General features: G+C 48.5%; 1 protein-coding gene across 3 annotated transcripts in view; it reads right to left on the bottom strand.

Annotated features, from left to right (window-relative positions):
- Positions 1 to 18,969, bottom strand: part of LOC142557468 (monoglyceride lipase-like) — a 58,251-nt gene that overhangs the window by 27,019 nt on the left and 12,263 nt on the right. The gene's annotated exons all lie outside the window — the stretch shown is intronic.

The following is an 18,969-nucleotide window of genomic DNA, read 5'->3' as shown; positions in this document are numbered from 1 at the left end:
TATAGCGCGAGCGTCGACTGAACTGCTGGTGAGCGCCTTATAACGGCGATAAGCGTGCAACAAGAGCGTGCAACAAGGCGAGTGCAACAAGGCAACAAGGCTCGTGCGCGAACTCTCGCCTTGTTGCACGCTTATCGCCGTTATAAGGCGCTCACCAGCAGTTCAGTCGACGCTCGCGCTATATTATTAAAAATCAGGGCGGCTGTACGTAAGTACATGATGGTTTTTTTTTTCTACCTCGTCCCCATCGAAATGCGGCCGCGGGGACCGGGTGTCGAATCCTCGACCTCGAGCTCCGCAATTGCACATTCCTGAAAAAAAAAAAAAAACCTTAAACACTCTTAACACAGAGTCACCTTTACACAATGTTGAATTTGAAACGTTCCCTCTCGAGAACTGACGCTCTAATGAAGTGATGACGCTCTAATGAAGTCATGACAATCTAATGAAGTGCTGACGTCAGGATGTTTTCTTTCATGGTATTGTCAACATGGAAAAGCTAATAGACGCGAAGTATGCAAAGATGTAGACGCTACGGTGGAGCGCCAGAGTTACAGAATAGGTGCCAAGGGAAGGAAAGCGCAGTCGAGGACGGCAGAAAATTGGGTGGGGGGGGGGGGGCGAAATTAGAAAACGTGCAGGTGCAAATTAAAATCAGCTAGCGCAAGACAGGAGGTAACTTGAAACCGCTGGGAGAGGCCGTCCTGAAACGGACATAAAAATGGCCAGATGATGATGATGACACCAGTGTGAACCTGAACACGCACCCGATTTGCTTCTTAGAGCTGGTAGTTATTCTTACTCTTGAACTGAAGTAAACTTTCCATGAGCGCGATTTCTCAGCATGACAACCCCCTCCCCCCCCCCCCAAGAGAAAGTAAGAGCAGCGGGTGGAATTCTGAACTGCTGACCCGCAAGTTTGTAAGAATCGCTGTTAGAACACATACTAACTGTTCCTTTTCATAGTGGTGCAGTGTATTCGCCACCATCGAAAAGAGGCTGCCGTGGCCCGGATTTGATGCCGCGGCCTCGTGCTTAGCAGCGCGACACCAAAGCAACTAAGCAACCACGGCGAGCAGGGATCACTCTCGCCCCTTACATCCGCGTTCCCCGGAGCCAAACGGTACGTGGGCCTAGTTAATACGTCACAGCTCCTTAGTTCAGAAGTTCTGCGTGTTCACATGCGAGTGTGCGCTCACACGCACACAGACACACACACCTCTCGTCACAAAACGAGTTCTTGGTGATAACTCCGAACCATTGCAAGCGCTTCATACACAAACGCTCCTTGACTTTCCATTTCTTGACTAATAGTTAAGAGCGCAACCCTCATGCTGTTTGTTTTCTTTCACCTTTCTTTTTTTTTAGATGTAGCAACATGGGAAGGCAGGCTACGTCAGAGCCGGCAATTCCAAAAACCTAGGATCGTTACACAAGAAAAAAAATAAAAAACTATCTCGAGGAACACGACACACACAAGCGCGCAAATATTATCCCATCTACTCTTTGTTCTCGTGGTTTCTGTGGGATGCTGAAAACTTACTGCCCCCATTTCTTTCAAGAACTAAATCTGATCGAAAGAGGTCTCGCGTGTGTTCGCGGTATATCAGTAGTGAGAGAGGCTTTTGTCGAAAAAAGAACACCCACAAACGCATTTCTGCTCCTTTCCTGTTTCGCTAATAATCATCAACCTTAACCAAGCAGTATCATTTCCAATAACTTTGCAGTGCACGCCATGTCAGCGATACTGGATGTCATCTTGGCGTCGAGCTTTCCAGTTAAGCAACACTTGAAGGAAAAAGCAAGGGACGGGACAATATGTTGCTTTTCTGCCGTCTTATTTGCCATATCGACCGCACGTGCCTGACCGCTTTCGCCATTCGTACACACTTTCGGGAATCGAGGAAGCTGGCAGCAAAAAAAGAAAAGCGCCCAACGGGTGCAGTGTGCGCATAACGCCCAAGCGTATTGTGCGCATCGCCTCTCGCCAACGGCTGCCCGGGAGGCATTCGTGAGGCCACAACAAACGCGGACGCTTCTCGCGTACACGCGCACGCAACTCTTTCGTCAGTGCTGAAGCGAGACACGCGATTCTTCGCTCCAACTCTTTCAGAGGTGACCTACCGACTACACGCCAAGCAAACTACAGACCTGCCAGCTCGCTGGCTCACTCACCGACCGACTGACTGCGTTATTTATTTTATTTATTTTTTATTGTTTCAGTAGGCGTTTGATTGATTCGGTGGACTTTCGATTGTTCGATTGATTTGGAAGATGCTCGATTGATTCGGAGAACGTTCGACAGATTCGGAGAACGTTCGACAGATTCGGAGAACGTTCGACAGATTCGGACAACGTTCGACAGATTCGGACAACGTTCGACAGATTCGGACAACGTTCGACAGATTCGGACAACGTTCGACAGATTCGGACAACGTTCGACAGATTCGGACAACGTTCGACAGATTCGGACAACGTTCGACAGATTCGGACAACGTTCGACAGATTCGGACAACGTTCGACAGATTCGGACAACGTTCGACAGATTCGGACAACGTTCGACTGATTCGGACAACGTTAGACTGATTCGGACAACGTTCGACAGATTCGGACAACGTTCGACAGATTCGGACAACGTTCGACAGATTCGGACAACGTTCGACAGATTCGGACAACGTTAGACTGATTCGGAGAACGTTAGACTGATTCGGAGCACGTTAGACTGATTCGGAGCACGTTAGACTGATTCGGAGCACGTTAGACTGATTCGGAGAACGTTAGACTGATTCGGAGAACGTTCGACTGATTCGGAGGACGTTCGACTGATTCGGGGGACGTTCGACTGATTCGGAGGACGTTCGACTGATTCGGGGGACGTTCGACTGATCCGGAGGACGTTCGACTGATCCGGAGGACGTTCGACTGATCCGGAGGACGTTCGACTGATCCGGAGGACGTTAGACTGATCCGGAGGACGTTAGACTGATTCGGAGGACGTTAGACTGATCCGGAGGACGTTAGACTGATCCGGAGGACGTTAGACTGATCCGGAGGACGTTCGACTGATCCGGAGGACGTTCGACTGATCCGGAGGATGTTCGACTGATCCGGAGGATGTTCGACTGATCCGGAGGATGTTCGACTGATCCGGAGGACGTTAGACTAATTCGGAGGACGTTAGACTGATTCGGAGGACGTTAGACTGATTCGGAGGACGTTAGACTGATTCGGAGGACATTCAATTGATTCGGAGGACGTTCCATTGATTCAGCGGTTGTTCGATTGATTCAGCAGATGTTCGACTTCTCTTGTCGCTAGCTTGATTGGTAGAATGAAAAATATGTTGAATTGTACCTTTCTTGGTAGATTGATTAGTTGAGAGGTTGGTTGGTTGTCTGTCTGGCTGGTAGGCTAGCTGGTTGGCTAGCTGGTACGCTGGTAGAGTTTCACGTCCCAAAACAACACATTAGAAAAAGCTGCAGGTAGGCTTCGGGTGAATTCTGACCACCTAAGAATCTTTCAGACGTGCACCCGTTGCTCAATGCACGCGTATTGCCTTTCATTTCCCCCGCCACAGTAGTGCGGGAGTCGAACCCGCTACCTCGTACTAAGCAGTAAAACAGGCATTGAGTTTCGACAAAGAGCGGCAAGCTATTGCGAAGCAGTGAAGCGTTTAGCACCATAATAACCAAACGCCCGTGTACCACGCATTGGATGCGCGCTAAAGAACCCACACATGGTCAAAATTATCCCCCACCCCAGCCCCCAAAACCGCGTACCTCCTAATTATATCTTGGCTTCGGCACGAGTAAAACTCAAGAATTTAATGAACTTAATTTATTACTGGCCCTATTGCGAGAAGTACTGCTGAGAACGTACGAAGCCGCCTTCCCTAACACTGCACCGCACTAAACCGTGCACCACACTAAACCGAGTGACACGCGGAAAGAAAAAAGTGCGCAGTCTACGACAGAGCGATTTGCAACGCACGACACGACATCTCGCGATGGAGAAATTGATTGCGCGTACGCACCGGCGCACTTTCCTGGTTTGTCATTTCTGCTTGTTACGAAGGAGGAGGAGTAAGGAGGAAGGAGCAGCGGCGGCTGCACAACGCTGCGAAACGAGGCCGCCCCGTTCGGTGCAGCTCAACCGAACCTTGAAGACTACGCAATATCCGAGCGAATAACGAAGCCGAAACACAAGTGGCGTGTTCTTGTAGGGCCCACGCTACTACTTGCACAACTGATGCGTAGGGTGGTTGCGAAGGCTGTTGAAAGATGCATTATTACGCGTCAACTTACTTGACAATATTCTTGAATGACTCTTAGCGATAGCCAGTGTAGCTTTAGTCAGCAAATTCTTCCAGTGCATCGGTTGGCCAATTGATTCGTTTATTGTTATGTATGACATGTTGATGATATGTGCGATTTAGTCGCGCAGGGACCCGGTCTGTCCAAAGAGCGCCAAGTAAGTTCATGACACGTTGGCAACAAATGTCGCCGAAGATGCGTGCATAGTCCGTCCTCGCAGTCACTGCACTGAAAACGCGACGTGCGCGTACTTGACGTTGCTGCATTGCCCTTCCTTCCTTCCCTTTAACCTCGCCATCCTACCTGTACATAGTATGCACGTACGTCATGCAACGATACTCCGCGGCTTCCGGTTTACGGCAGCGCCATGTTGGGGAACCTATAGGCCTATGCCAGCCTATGCGCGCGCCTGTTGATAAGGTACCCCAAGATGGCGGAAGGTAGTGCGGAAGCAGACGACAGCAGCGGATGTGACGTCACGTGCATACTATGTATACTTATAATTCGTACACTGTGGCTTCGGGAACTGCTGACATGGGGCTAGAGCGTCAGCCAATCACGAGCGCGATCCCATGAATGCACTAGCATAAACGACGCCGCGGGTCCATCTGCGTGACGCGTTGTCCTCTCAGAATCTGGAGCCAAAACACACCTGTTAGGTTTCATTCTAGTGCCCAATATTTGATACAGTAGAGGGAGCCGGTGGGGCTCTTTAGTTTTATGGTTTTGAGGTCGATGGTTGCTTTCGACCGCCAACAACACAAAACGTCAACACGACGATCGTCGTCGCTTACGTGTAGCCGTCCTCCTTGATAATGTGGACAGTCAGACCACTGCCGTGATGTCACGGTTTCCGTATTTAAAGAAGCCTGCAGTCTGCGAGGAGTTGCTCCACCATCACAAGCACGCGCTACTCTTCAGCATTGAAGCTACGCTGCAAAGTGCAGGCGAAAATGCTAAGGCCGGCTCGAAGAGCAGAAAACCTCTTCAACTGAGGAACTGAATCACGTTGGTTATCCAAACACAGCAGTGACAGTACGTGTCCGATGACTGAAGCGTCTCGCTCACCTCTTCGGGGGAAACCAAATTCACCGCGCTGTGGAATCGGCGACCGGATGAACCTCAGACTGAAGGAAACGGCTCATCGTGGAACTGTCAGCGACGGCGAGCCCTTGCTTGGGGATGACTAACGAAGCCGTCTACGTTTGTTTCGATGAGCTGCGCCAAGCCCCGTTCTCTTAAACGCTGCGATTGAGCGAACTATATGTAGATTTAGTACCTACCTGTTAGAAACTCGAAAACTGTGGCCCAACATCGTGTTCATTTGGTTGGAGTTTGTCTATGTCTAAGTCATATCTATCCTTGGTTTGTTTTACACGCGTTCGTACATGTATACCTCAAAGACCTAATGCGGACTGGTTGTAGTGGCTAACACAACTGGCAATTAATACAGAAAGCACACGGTTGGGGTAGTAAACGAGCATAACTATAATAACGAAAATTGACGCGATAAGCTATATTTTGCTCCATTTATGCACCCACTTTTTGCACGTTACCACTCAAATTTCGCCACGAGTTGAAAACCTAGGATGTAGAGAAGAGTTCAAACGAATGGTTGGAGCGAACGCTGCCAATGCTGCCCACCGAGCGCACGAGGACGGGAGGAACAGCTGTTCATTCGTTTATTCATTTCTTTTCTAAGGTTTCTGCGTTAATTTGTTCCTTTGTTTGCTCGCTTTCCCTCTGCCGGTACGTCTCGTGCATTTTCCAGTGCAGTGAGAACTGGGGACGATTGACAACGCATGTCATCTCATGAAATGACCTCACGAAATGCCAAGCCAATACTGAAATCATCACTGACGCCATTCGATGGGACACAATTCGGCTTAACCATATTACTAGCACCATGGTGCGAACCAATGCGATACAACAGGGCTTTCTACCAGCTTTGAAAAAAAAAAACATTTCTTGGGGACAGTGGCATTTGCGAGTATAGTTAGGCGATATCAGCGTATCTACATTCACCATACGAACATTTCTTTTTTCTAAATAGAAAGCACCTTGTTCATTTCAGTGTTTTATTTGTACCATCACTCCCAGCTGCCCAGCTGTCTGTGTTAAGTGCTAGCGCTGTTTCGTTCGCACTGATATACAGGCACCTTCATTGTAACGCTTTGATATTGTTGTAAAGAAGATTGCACGTTGTGCACATGTTTGTGTTATGTGTTTACAGTATTTTATGCGCGTGTGTCACGTACGCGTACTACGTTTCGTATATGTTTTCCGTACCGTCCACTGCCAAGCGCCGTGACGAGGTACAGGGAAGGTCCACCGCCACCAAATATGTTACGCAGGAAGACGCAGACGATAAGCTATACGTGTACGGTTATATTTACAAACATATACGCCGCAATTGGCCAAGAGGCAACAGCCCGCGCTAGCCTCTAATCGTCGTGATAGTTACACTACTGGCCTCTTCGTCATCGTAGATAATGGCCCGTAGCAATACGTTACGTGTGCAAGAGTATCAGAGAGTATCGTGCCATGTCTGAGGAACCATATAATTTGATTATACAAGCAGTGGCGGTCGGAGCCATGCGTGTTTTATTAATATAAAAGGCCAAGCGACCGCGCTCTGTAGTTTTCCGCTGGCATCGTTAAGAGTGGAGTTTTCCTGCTTGCGTTTCGCTGTGCCAACGACTACGAACTTGCACCACGGAGACCACCCCGTCTCTATTGTCCACTGGTTAGAGGTTAGACATTAGGCAGGCAGGAGGCGAAAGTCGCACTCGACAGCGCTTGCCTTCATTGTTGTGGGATTTGTGTCGACGCCGAAGTCAGTGTGTACCGCGTTTGTCCGAACAGAAGGAAACCATTGTTCCCGCTGCGTCTCCGTGTGTGACGGATTTCTTTTTTCATTATTCATTGCATTGTAGACTTGCCTTGAGGCCTAATGTTTGTTGTGTATAGTGCGTGCGCTATACGGCCTGTGTTGTGCATGAAGTCAAGCCCAACCACACGACCTGTTAAGTGATCATATGTCGCACCAGGAGTATTGCGGTATAGGCTGACGAGCAATGACAGCAGATACCGCAAAACTCGAGTGCGGCAGATCACTTAAAAGGTCGTGTTGGTGCTGTTGCGTGAGTTAGATTATTATGCCAAAAAAAATAAAGGAAGCAGGATACGCCATGGGCAAGATAGAAAAGACAGCCGCTCAACTGGCAGGTCGCTCATTTTGAAAAATAAGCATTTCTGGTGGGCACAAGCGCAGTATGAAACGCACCATCGGGTTTAACGAACAGCAATCAGCAAGCTCATTGTCAGTGGCAAAAAAAAGCTATAACAAAAATCGATGTGTGAATAAACTACATTGGCCAACGGACTGACGTAGAGGAAAACTCATCAAAGGCTACTGCGCACCTCACTGGTAACATGCAAATAAACGTCATATATACAGTCAAACGCGGTCTTAGATAACGAGTTCAGATTAGTCGAGCTAGTGTGCGCAAACTAAGCATCGAATGAGATCCAGCCAGATGTACGTGCTGCATCGGTGGACTCAAATCAACCCTTTGTTTACCAAAGGCGACAACTGTTGCCGTCAGGGTACGGATGTCGCCGTATTACAATTATTGCGGTCATTAGTGTGAAGGTGTATTTTCGATGTCGAGGTACGCGACACATTCGTGCTTTATGAAACATCAAACTTCATTTGTCTTAATTGATCCACTCGAAGGCAACGAAAACCAAATGTACGCATTTCGCTCGTATCGTCGGCCCTCGACATTTCCTGCAAAAACTGGTAACTGATTTATCGCCACATTTCACATTCGCAGCTCGCTGACTTAAATATTGAAGCACCCTCTTGTGGGGAACGCCGTATGACAGCACAGAACACTTGAACGAACCTCCGGCGCCCCCCCTCCCTTTCCTTGTTTCTTTAGAGATATTCAACGCTCGTTCCTGACGGAGCTTCTTGTGGAGCCTGAGACAGCGACCTTTGGGCAAATCCTGTCTGGGAGTTTCCACGAATGCTGCCTTTCGCACCTGCTGTCCTCGCACGTGGGACTTACGTAGGTGAAAACGCGGCACCCAGTCTGCCGGTTCGCGCTGCCGATCTTTAGGCCCTGCCACCGCTTTCGCGTTGCCGTTGACGCTCGGCGTCCTTTTGTTCTCCGGTTAATTGCGTCACGTTGCCCCGCCAGGAAAACGAGACAGGGAAGCACAAAAGACAAAATGCGAGTCGGAGAGGCGTTATCTCTCCTCTCCAGAAACTTGACCGCCGTGTATATTTTTTTCGACGTCTCCGCTTCCGAGGGGAGCCTGTCGGTCTGGAGCTCCAACCGTTGATATAACTTTGTTTTGCACAAACGTGGTCTGACACGATAACGCTATCAACGAACCGGGGCGCTCACACGCGCAGTTCAGTGTGCTGTAGAGCGCAGCTCAACACTCTCAGTGCTTTTTTTTTATTATTGCAATGGCTTCCCGCCCATCTTCGCGCTGTCTTGAATGATTGTTCTTTACCGTAATTCGCAAAAAAAAGGGGGGGGGACTCATTTCGTAACTACAGTCGAACTCGGATATATCAAACCCGGAGGATCACAAAAAAAAATGTTCGTTACATAGGTAATTCGATATATAAAATAAAACCTTTATACAAAAATTTTCGTGGGAATTTTACTGAGTTTCGTTATGCACAATAATTCGTTATATGTGGGTTTGATATATCCGAGTTCGACTGTATATCTTTTCCTTTATTTAGTTTATCCCACTCCCATTACGCCATTGTATACGACGTGGTATCGGTTGATTGCTTTGGATACGGCAATACAACAAGTGAAAGAATTTACAGAAAATTGTTTCGATTTTCAGAGATGAGCAAGCGCGAGACTAATGTTTCGAGTATGATGTGACGCTATCATTATCGTTACTTTTGTTTTATTCTCTTTTCATTTGTGCAAAATGTACCGCATTACGACTAAAGTTTCCATCTTCCTCCTCGCATCACAGAGTGCTCCAAGCTGGCGCGACCAGCCTGCTTGGTATGCCCGGAAACATTTCTTCAGCTGCTGCCGTCATCATTTTTCCTCTCCCGTCACAAATGGGACGCCACAGACGCGTGTGCTTGGAGATTAGACTTTATGTATGCAATATGTAGGATGGTGAACAAGGAAGTTATAGCCCCTACTTTTTAAGCCAAGTTAGGGCTGTAAATGCGAAGTCAAAAATTGGAGGCTTATCAAGGTTAAGCCCAGTGGATGCGAAGCATCCACTGGGCTTAACCTTAGCGTATCCTTAGCGTTTGGAGGCATCTTGACCGCATACACGCCCGGCGCAAAGACGCTGGCGCGGTTGCGGGCACAGAGACTGACGCGACGGCGGGCGCGCGCCGCTTCATCTCTGGCGTGACGTCACATATCACGTGATGCAGCGATGGTGGCGCCGCCGCCGCGTCGCGCGCGACGGCGCGGACCGAAGCGTGGAGGCCTCTGCCGGGCGACGTCCGACGGCGCGATATGAGGCCCCATCTGCAGCCGGTGTGACGTCATCACGTGACGTCACATCATGTGATCTCACTTCAGGGTCAATGGTGGCCACCGCCGGGAGGCGACCGACGGCGCGATATGAGGCCCCATCTGCAGCCGGTGTGACGTCATCACGTGACGTCATGTCACGTGACCCCACTTCAGGGTCAATGGTGGCCACCGCCGGGCGTCGCGCGAAGGCCCGAAACCTACGTTAATATGCTTCGCATAATATATCCGTTCCCACCGGTGCACTCTTCTTGGACCGGCCTGGCCTTAACTCCCGGTAGCTCCGCGGCACGGCGCTGCTGTCATTCCCTTTTTCAAGATGGCGGCTGTGCTTGAGATGTCCACGGCGTACGAGCAACCAAGCGCGATTCGTTTTCTATGGAGCAAGGGATGAACACCCTTGGAAATCCACGGGGAAATGCAGCTCACGTATGGGAAAAAGTGCCTCGCTTTGAAAAGTGTGACGTGGTGGTGTTGCGAGTTCACAAAAGACCGCGAAGACTCGCATGACAACGAGTGTTCGGGGATGCCGTGTGCATCGCTGACTCACGACAACGTGGCACAGGGGCATCTCACAATTCAGTGCTGCGATTGGACAAACGTCTGAACCGGTGTTGAAACTATATAAATGTTGTAAAATAAAAGAAAATAGTGTAAGATACGTAAACTCGTACGTTAAATCTGTAATTACCTGTATGTACCTTAATCTGGCGAATAAGAAAAATAGGGGGCCAAATACTTTCTGATTCGCCCTCGTACATCGACAGCTGTTTACGGCGAGTGTGACGTAACAACTCGACATAGCCGACAATGCGCAACATCGCTGGTGGGTCTGCACCCTTCGTTTGCGCCGGAACCGGCGCACTGCACTGGCGCGGAGCCGAAAGAGCAGAGCACCTTTCCAGCGCTGAGTTGAGTGCGAACAAAGGGACACCCTCACGCGATCCGTGTTCACAACGTAATCAAGGACGAGCACGGCGGGTTGGCCGTATGCCCGGCGTAGGTTAATAGAGTCGAGGTTGTATAGGAAGCACGTCTGGCCGGGAAGGAAGATGCCTCCCGATTAGATTAGTGACCGTAATTGCGATAAGTATGCGTCGTTTTCCTTTCTCTCTTTTTTTACAGTTATGTTGTCTTGCTTTTCAATCTCTTCGCATGTAAGCGCCACGGCTAACGAGTAACGGAGACGGAGGGCAGATATCGTCAGGCCTACTACATAATTAATTAGCTATAGATATGCAATTGTATTGCTTTGACGTATACCTTCCTTTCTATATAACTTATTTACGTTACAGTATAAGCATTTCTCGTGTTATATTTGTGCACTTGTGTGCTATTTTGATTATCCAATACCGTGATTCTACTGTTGTGCTTTTATGTTATTCTCAGTAATTCCTTGCAATATGCATTTACTTACTACTTATGTTGCTCACTGACATTTCCATATATTGAATAGGCGCCAAGTAAAGCCAGCGACTAAACATCTAGACGTTATCATGCGAATATGTCGTGAAAACTTAGCTAAGAATACATTGAATCCAAGGTTTTCCAGTCCCGCCTGATACCACCACGGCGCTTTCTTTGTCCGATACAAGAGACTTCGCGATGGTTTGAATGTAAAAAGCAACAATAAAGCTCAATTGCAATGACAGACCATGGAAATGTGCGTTCAATGAAGTGCTGCACGCTATATATACGTTAAGATTAATATTCACCGAGGTTTCAGTACTCCGAGCGGTTGGACGCGCGATTGTGCGCGGATGTTACGAGCCTTGTGCGCGGAGTTATTTATCAGCATCGAACATCTTCAGACGTACAGAATTAGAACAAATCGAATGGTGGAACGGTGGTATAGTAATGCCGCTCCCTTTCTTGTTCCCTGTGATGCAGCATTGGCAGCTTGCTTGGCTTATCTGCGACTACGTGCTTGCAGTAATTCCGTAACATAGCTTGCAACACGCGGATAATGATATTGAGCGCATCCCAGACTTCGGAGGCAGAAGCGTCCGAGTACCTTGGCCGCATTACGTGCGCTCATTTCGGTAGCTTTCTTTTCTGGTATCGCGGTGAATTCGTTTATCTGCGCAACACTTTCGGCGTATCAGAAGAAAGACAAGAAAATGCGGGGAAATCAAATGTATCGTTTGGTTTGGAGGAGCTGGCTCACTGTTGGCCGCTTCGACGTAAGCGAAGATAAGGACAGCATCCCCGCGTCCTTAACTTCGTCTGCTGCTACTGCTGCTTCTGTGCTGCAGGAAGTTACGCGAGCCAGACGCACGCACGATTTGCTACCACACGCAGGTGGTGGGGGCTTAAGCGGTGAAAAAAAGTAGGAATGGGATGGACGGACAGACAGACAGACAGACAGATAGACAGATAGATAGATAGATAGATAGACAGATAGATAGATAGATAGACAGATAGACAGATAGATAGATAGATAGATAGATAGATAGATAGATAGATAGATAGATAGATAGATAGATAGATAGATAGATAGATAGATAGATAGATAGATAGATAGATAGATAGATAGATAGATATACACCCGCAGCTGCGCATACAAGTGTACAGGCGTTCAAAAAAATGGAACGGCGAGATCCTAACGAAAATGCCAATTTTTGCACGCGACTATTATAACGGCACACACGTTGCCGTAACGCGAGTAATTGAACGCAAATTAACAAATAAAAAATTGGAGGATGCTTAAGCTTCGCCTTCAAGAGTGGAACGCGACAGCGTTCCCGTCGACCCACCAAGGGGTGTAAGACAGTGGGCTACGGCGCAGCGACTACGCGCCCCGCATCGGACGCGGTGAGCGTCGAGCAACGCAGCGTTCGGCGCGACAACGAAATGTGCGCCTGAGCAAGCGACGCACGCCTGAGCCTTAGAAACAGTTCGTTTCTAAGGCAACACCGCGTTCACTAGAGGCGCTTTTGTACCGCTTTGACGCATCGAACTCGTGGCTCAGAGGTAACGTCTCCGCCTCACACTCCGGAGACCCTGGTTCGATTCCCACCCAGCCCATCTTGGAAGTTGCTTTTTATTTATGAAGTGCCTGCCGTGATTTATCGCTCACGGCCAACGCCGCGGACGCCGACGCCGACACCGACGCCGACGACACCGGCTTTTCTGCGACACGAGCTCCTTAACGCTATCGCGTTAAAAGTTCGCACGCGATGAACGCGCCGCGCGTCTTCTCGTGGGGCGGCTTTACGTTCTTCGGTAACCACCGAACAACGCGGCTAACGCGGCCCGCCTTGCGATGAGGCACCCTCGCAGCCTCGAGCATCCCTACAGTCTTCGTGCTGTCGCCATGTGACAAGACAGACGCCACTTCCGCGAAGCTTTCCCCCTTCTGCCGGCGCGCAGATAGTGACAGCATTTCCGAGGACAGAGTGATAACGCTAAAGAAAAAAAAAGAAAGGAAAATATTGAAGAAATGGAACACCATGGAATCACAACGACGCGTGCGGCGGAAGTTCTGAATCCGTACAGCGGGCGACGTTTTCATCCACGCTGCCGGAAGCGCCCTTCCCGGGGCCGGCGAGCTCTGCGATGCATAGGTGTGACGCATCGTCTGTGAACGAGGCCCACACAGCGGGAGTGTCTGACGCTTGCCTTCGAATTGCCCGCACGTTCGCAATGCCAGTTCAAATTGCTGGGCGTGCGATTCAGAGCGCGCCTGAGAGAAGCCGTCAGTCAAGTAAGCGTACGCGTAGCGGATGTCTAGTGTGTTCTTTCATGCACACACCGGGGTACCCTATTCAAGTAGGCCATGCTCGCGCGACGGTAAAGCGCAGTTGTGGATGTTGCACCACCGCACGAAAAGAGAAACATAAATGTGTCAAACAGCGCTCGTGTGTGAATCCCCGCGAGTGCCGATGTTCCTTAGGGTCTTTCCTCTTCTTTTTTCTTTCTTGGCGGTAAATACTTCCTTTAGTATGCACAAACTGCAGCCGAAGAACAAGTTCCGTGAAAGCCTTGCTACCTCCTTCGCTTTGCGTGTAACGTCACCGTGCAACGACTACTTCCAGTGGACCGACTCAAATTTTCATCTTAGTTCAGCCGGGGAAGAGAGAGGGGGGAGAAAGTGAGGAGAGGAAAGGCAGAAGTTTCGCAAATGTGTGATGTTACCTGAACTATTATCGCGTTGCTAATTTCTCTCTTTCTCTTTCTTCCGCAATATAAAATTGTGTCAAAATAAACTTTTATTTTTGTTCACCTATTCGCATTTCATCTATTTCTCATCACAGACTGGAAGAAGCCTGGAGAGCACTTAGGGTTACTACACTTTCAGACCGCGTATGATGTCGCGCGCGCGCGCGTGTTGAAGAAATAACATCAAGGAAACGAAAATTTTGCTTTCGGAGTTAAGGGGTTTCATCACACAGCGCTTTCTCTCCACGGTGTGTCAAGAACTTATCGCGGATTTCCAGCTGCAACTGAAGGATACGTCGACTCAGCAGCTCTTCATTTCGCAACTGCTTCGCCTTCTCGCTTACACCGAGCGAATGCTTCGCCTGCTGTTCTACGGTAGTTTCCCCATCACTGTAGAGGTGAGCACACCAACGAACAGGCAGAGCGAGATAAAGAATTCCTGTGCGCGTTAAACCTAACGTCACTCGAGTGAATCGAGCAAGTGAACCTGGTGACGGAATCGGGCGAGAGATCGTTCGATTGCTCCCCATTTTCGGAAGCCCTTTATCGTGGTGTTCACGTTACGAGCTTCTATACGTGGATGTATCTTCTTGCGTGCACGTCGAAGCAAAAAAAAAAAAAGAAAACAGAACAGAACAAGAAGAAACTCTGACGCCTGAACCAACTGCATTGTCAGCAATACGAAACGAAAAAAGAATATGAAGGCGAAGAGAAGGAGGGCGGTGAGAGAAGGGGTGTGCTTTTTTCACTTGCGCATGGCCGTATCTCATTGCACTTCCGCGCGTCCGATGCCAGTGTACCGCGTGGTGCGACGTAAATAAACGAGCGTGCAAGGAGTCGGCGCGAGGAACAGCTGCTCAATTGACAGCACAGCTGCGCGCCAAGCGTATGGGTCGGAACTGAGCCTCAAACGTCGCCCCGTGCTCAACATAGACAGCCCTCTATGTCTCTCACACACACGCGCGCGCTCATACACGCACGCACACGCACGTACACACAAGCGCGCACACTATTTATTCTCACCCCGCTTCCTGCACCCTCCTGTCACGCCGTGGGTCACGCCGTGGGTCACGCCACTCCGGGGGGAAGGGGGGGAGGGGTGTGCCGGTTTCTTATACTCAATGGCCACCGCTGTACCGGCTTCGTCCCTGGGACCTTCCTTGTTTTTCTTTCTTCCCTTCCATTCCAGTCTTCCCATCCTTTGCATTCTCTAAACTTGTATCGAAGTAAGCTCGTAAGTGAATCGCGGAGTTTAACGTTCCGAAGCAACATAAGGATGATCTGGGACGCCCGTAGTGTATAGGGACCCGGATCAACCCCGAAAAGCTGAGCGTATCATATCTGATACGGAGAGGTTTGCTACCTCGAAAATGCTTAATTAAGCGCGGGGAAACTTAAAGCAAAACCAATTCTAGCGTTTTCGACATCCTGAAGCGACGTTTTAGTCGCGGACAGTTCAGAAAACTGATTACTACAATAAACAATTACTACTACACTAACCAACTTAATTACAACTCAAAGAACTGTCCTTTTCTTACTTATTAATTTTTTACGAATGTACTGCTTCTTGAGTACCAAAAATGAAGGTGACCGAGTTTTTCTAATTTTCCTTGATGTGAAAAGAGTGTTCGGGCTTTCCTAGTTTTAACCTGAACCACTTGGCGGATCTTTAACGTGCTCCTAAATCTAAATGCTCGAGCGTTCTTGCTTTAATTATGTGCCCGTTGAAATGCAGGCCACCGTGGGCGGGAATCGAACCCTCGACCTCGCGCTCAGCAGCAGAACGTCACTGAGTCCGCCGCGGTGGGTCTATATATATCTCGGAGTACTGCACTGTACTGTTGCGCCCCTGTAGGGAATGGATCGCGTTTAACTACGCAGGCTGCAATTGGAATGAAGCCGTGCGCACGCAGCCACGGAAAGCTTGGCGTTAACAAAGAATGGGCTCTGTAGCCAATGGTGACAGTGGAGACAGAAACACCTCTGATGCACCGCGCGTGGAGAAAAGAAAAAAAGAAAAGCACGCGGCCGCTTTCAAAGGAGTCCTAACATCACCGAAGGGAACGGCTTGCGATTTGAACAGATCCATTCTACGCTTTTCTTTCTTTTTTTTTTTTTTTGTAGGGCAGTTAAAGTATCTCGAGGTACAACGTTCGGCCATTGCAAACGTGATACCCGGGTCGCAAGGTAGTCGGCATGTATTTTTTTTTTTGTCCCATTCTCTCCTCGTTTACTGACATGGGTTGACATTGGGGGCACCGAGTTGATGAACTGTACTACAGGATGAAAGTGAGGGCCCTTGTGAAGCACCATGCGATTGCATTTGGCACACCCATTGGATTGTAACGTGCAGTCACCATGGTGGCAGCTCACCGGTGTCGCAAGAAGCCCCGGCAGAGCATGTGGTCCGCTTATCGCATTTAAATTACTCAGCACTGCAAGTCTCGACGCGGCCGAGGCGCCCCAAAACGACGTTCGACGTGTAGCCGACGCGAATACGTAGATACGCGAAAGCGTCAGTCTCAAAGACGTATTATATCCTGCATTGCGCGGGGCGGTGGTCTTAGGGGCACGCTTTTATTTTTGTCACGCTCTTCTGGCTTCCCCTCTCCCTTCCCCTAGCGCAGGGTAGCAAACCGGAGGTTTTAACTTAAGAGGAAGCTTTAGCTCGGGCCCAACTCCGACGCTGCCTGTTCAAATACATGTAAAACGCAAAAACGTTTTTTTGAGATAACCCCTGGAGCGATTTTAATGAAGTTTGTTGCGTTTGAGAGAGAAAGTTAAATTCTAGTGACTGTTGGAAGCCGAATTTCGATTTATGGCATCAATATTGTTAAAAAGGTTTTTAAATATTCGACAGTTTGAAAAAAACAGAAGCACGAAGTTTACAAATTCATGGCTCTGCATCAAAAACAGACATCACAGTTTTGTAAACGGCATCCAATAGATCATTCAGAGTGTACAAATTTGATATGTCATTTTACATCATACGTGAACATGGTATGTTGGTTACAAGGGTTCTGCAAAAGCTGTATTTCCATATTACTATTTTTTTTTAGATTTATGTGTAACATATCAATTTTGTCCGCTTTAGATGTACTATTCGATGGATTTCACAGAATTGTATTTTGATTTTTTGTTGATGAGTTACAGAGTTGTAAACTTGATAGTGTCGTTTTTGAAAATTTTTTACTTTTTCCAGTTTTTAATAAAAAATTGACGACCTATGCATTCGAAACTAACAGTCACTAGATTTTAAGTTTTTCTTTTAAATGCAACAAACCTCGCCAAATTTCGCGCAGTGGTTGCCGAGAAAAACGAATTCTACTTTTACATGTATTTAGATAGGGGCCCCGGAGCTAAAGCCTCCTCTTAAACGGACACTAAAGTGAAACATGATTTCTTTTGCATCAGTAAATTACCGTTATACAACATCAAAGACTCCACTCGTACAACGATAAGACGTTTGGTAAGCCAGAAAAAGCGCAAGAACGAAATACGGGTGGCGACGCCTACTTGAGTATCCGCACCTGGGGCTGTGATGTCTTGGATTTTGATGGCATCTTCTAGGACCTACTAATTATATATAGCGGTACAGATTAACTACATGGTGTTTTAAAGGAACCAAATAATAAACATGGCAAGTTTCGGGAACCTTTATTCAGCCAACGCGGCACAAATTCGAAAATATACTTTGGAATCCCTGACGTCAGGCTGACGTACGGGCGCTGGGGTTTCGGCGCGAAATTCAAATACTGATACTTGGACCTTCATTTTCTCATCTAATAATCAAACTATGTTTTTTAAATAACTGCCAGCAGGGTTCTCAAACAACGCTTAATTATTCTAAATTGATTTATTGTTTCGCTTTAGTGTCCCTTTAAAGGCAGGGAGGTTAACCTCCCTGCCTTTCTCTCATTTGCATCTCTCTCTCTCTCTCTCTCTAAGAAGTCGCGACCACGCAGCATGCACTCGATGAGGACAGGGAGAGAGTGGGAGGACAGAACGGGAAGGCTCCGGTATCATGTGCGTGCCAAACTCGAAACCCTGCAGGCGTTCGTGCGAAACCGAAAACAAGCGATCCGCGGGACTGCACGTCGGTTCGTGGCGATATGGCAGGTTTAGCCTGGCGTGCAAGGCCGGCAATCGTTTGCCTGTGGGCTGTCGTGCTGAAATGGGCCCACTATATACCCAGTAAATAATTCTGCACCATTAAAACAAATATTATGTCACTCCAATGTCCAGGAGTTCAGAGACACCCTATTCACCTTTAGTGAATTCACAAAACATTTCTCTCTGGAGAGAAGAATCTTTCCTCCACCACATGAAAAGCTTACAGGACCTCAGGCATGCTTCAGACTAGCTCTTATCTTAGTCTGGCCTTCATGCACTGTTTATTCCCGGGCGTTTTTAGCTCAGTGTCCTAGTTGCGGTGGGGGACATGCAATTTAGATCACATGCTCTGGCGGTGTCCCTCGTTACGAGAGTATAAGGACATCACTGAACAGAAGTGGAACTCGGCCATAAAGAGCTCTGAATATCATCGTCAGCTTTGGGCTGTCCAGAGAGCCTGCGATGCGGCAGTTAGATTAGGCCGAACTGTCCCCACGTGGGAGCGGCCCACGGTGTCGCCCAAAAGGGGCGGCACTTCTCAGGGTCCTCTTAATCTAGTTCTTTGTATCCGTATCCGTATGTCGTCTTACGTGCCAGGACAACGATTTGATTGCGATACACGCCGTATCGAGGGACGCCGGATTAAGTTTGACCACTTGCGTTTCATAAATGTGCATCTACATATAGGCACACGAGCTTTTTTTTTTTTGTATTTCGTCCCCTATCGAGATGCGGACGCGATCGAACCCGCGACCTGGATGCCGCCTAGCGGCACGAAGCTTCACCACGAACCCAACAAGGCTTGTTGTTCTGCCTCGATGACTCGTCGAGCTTGCCATTTT

Source organism: Dermacentor variabilis, chromosome 9 (genome assembly GCF_050947875.1).
Source record: "Dermacentor variabilis isolate Ectoservices chromosome 9, ASM5094787v1, whole genome shotgun sequence".
Lineage (NCBI taxonomy): Eukaryota > Metazoa > Arthropoda > Arachnida > Ixodida > Ixodidae > Dermacentor > Dermacentor variabilis.
Note: the sequence above shows the minus strand (reverse complement) of the source record. Positions and strands in the feature narration are given on the sequence as shown.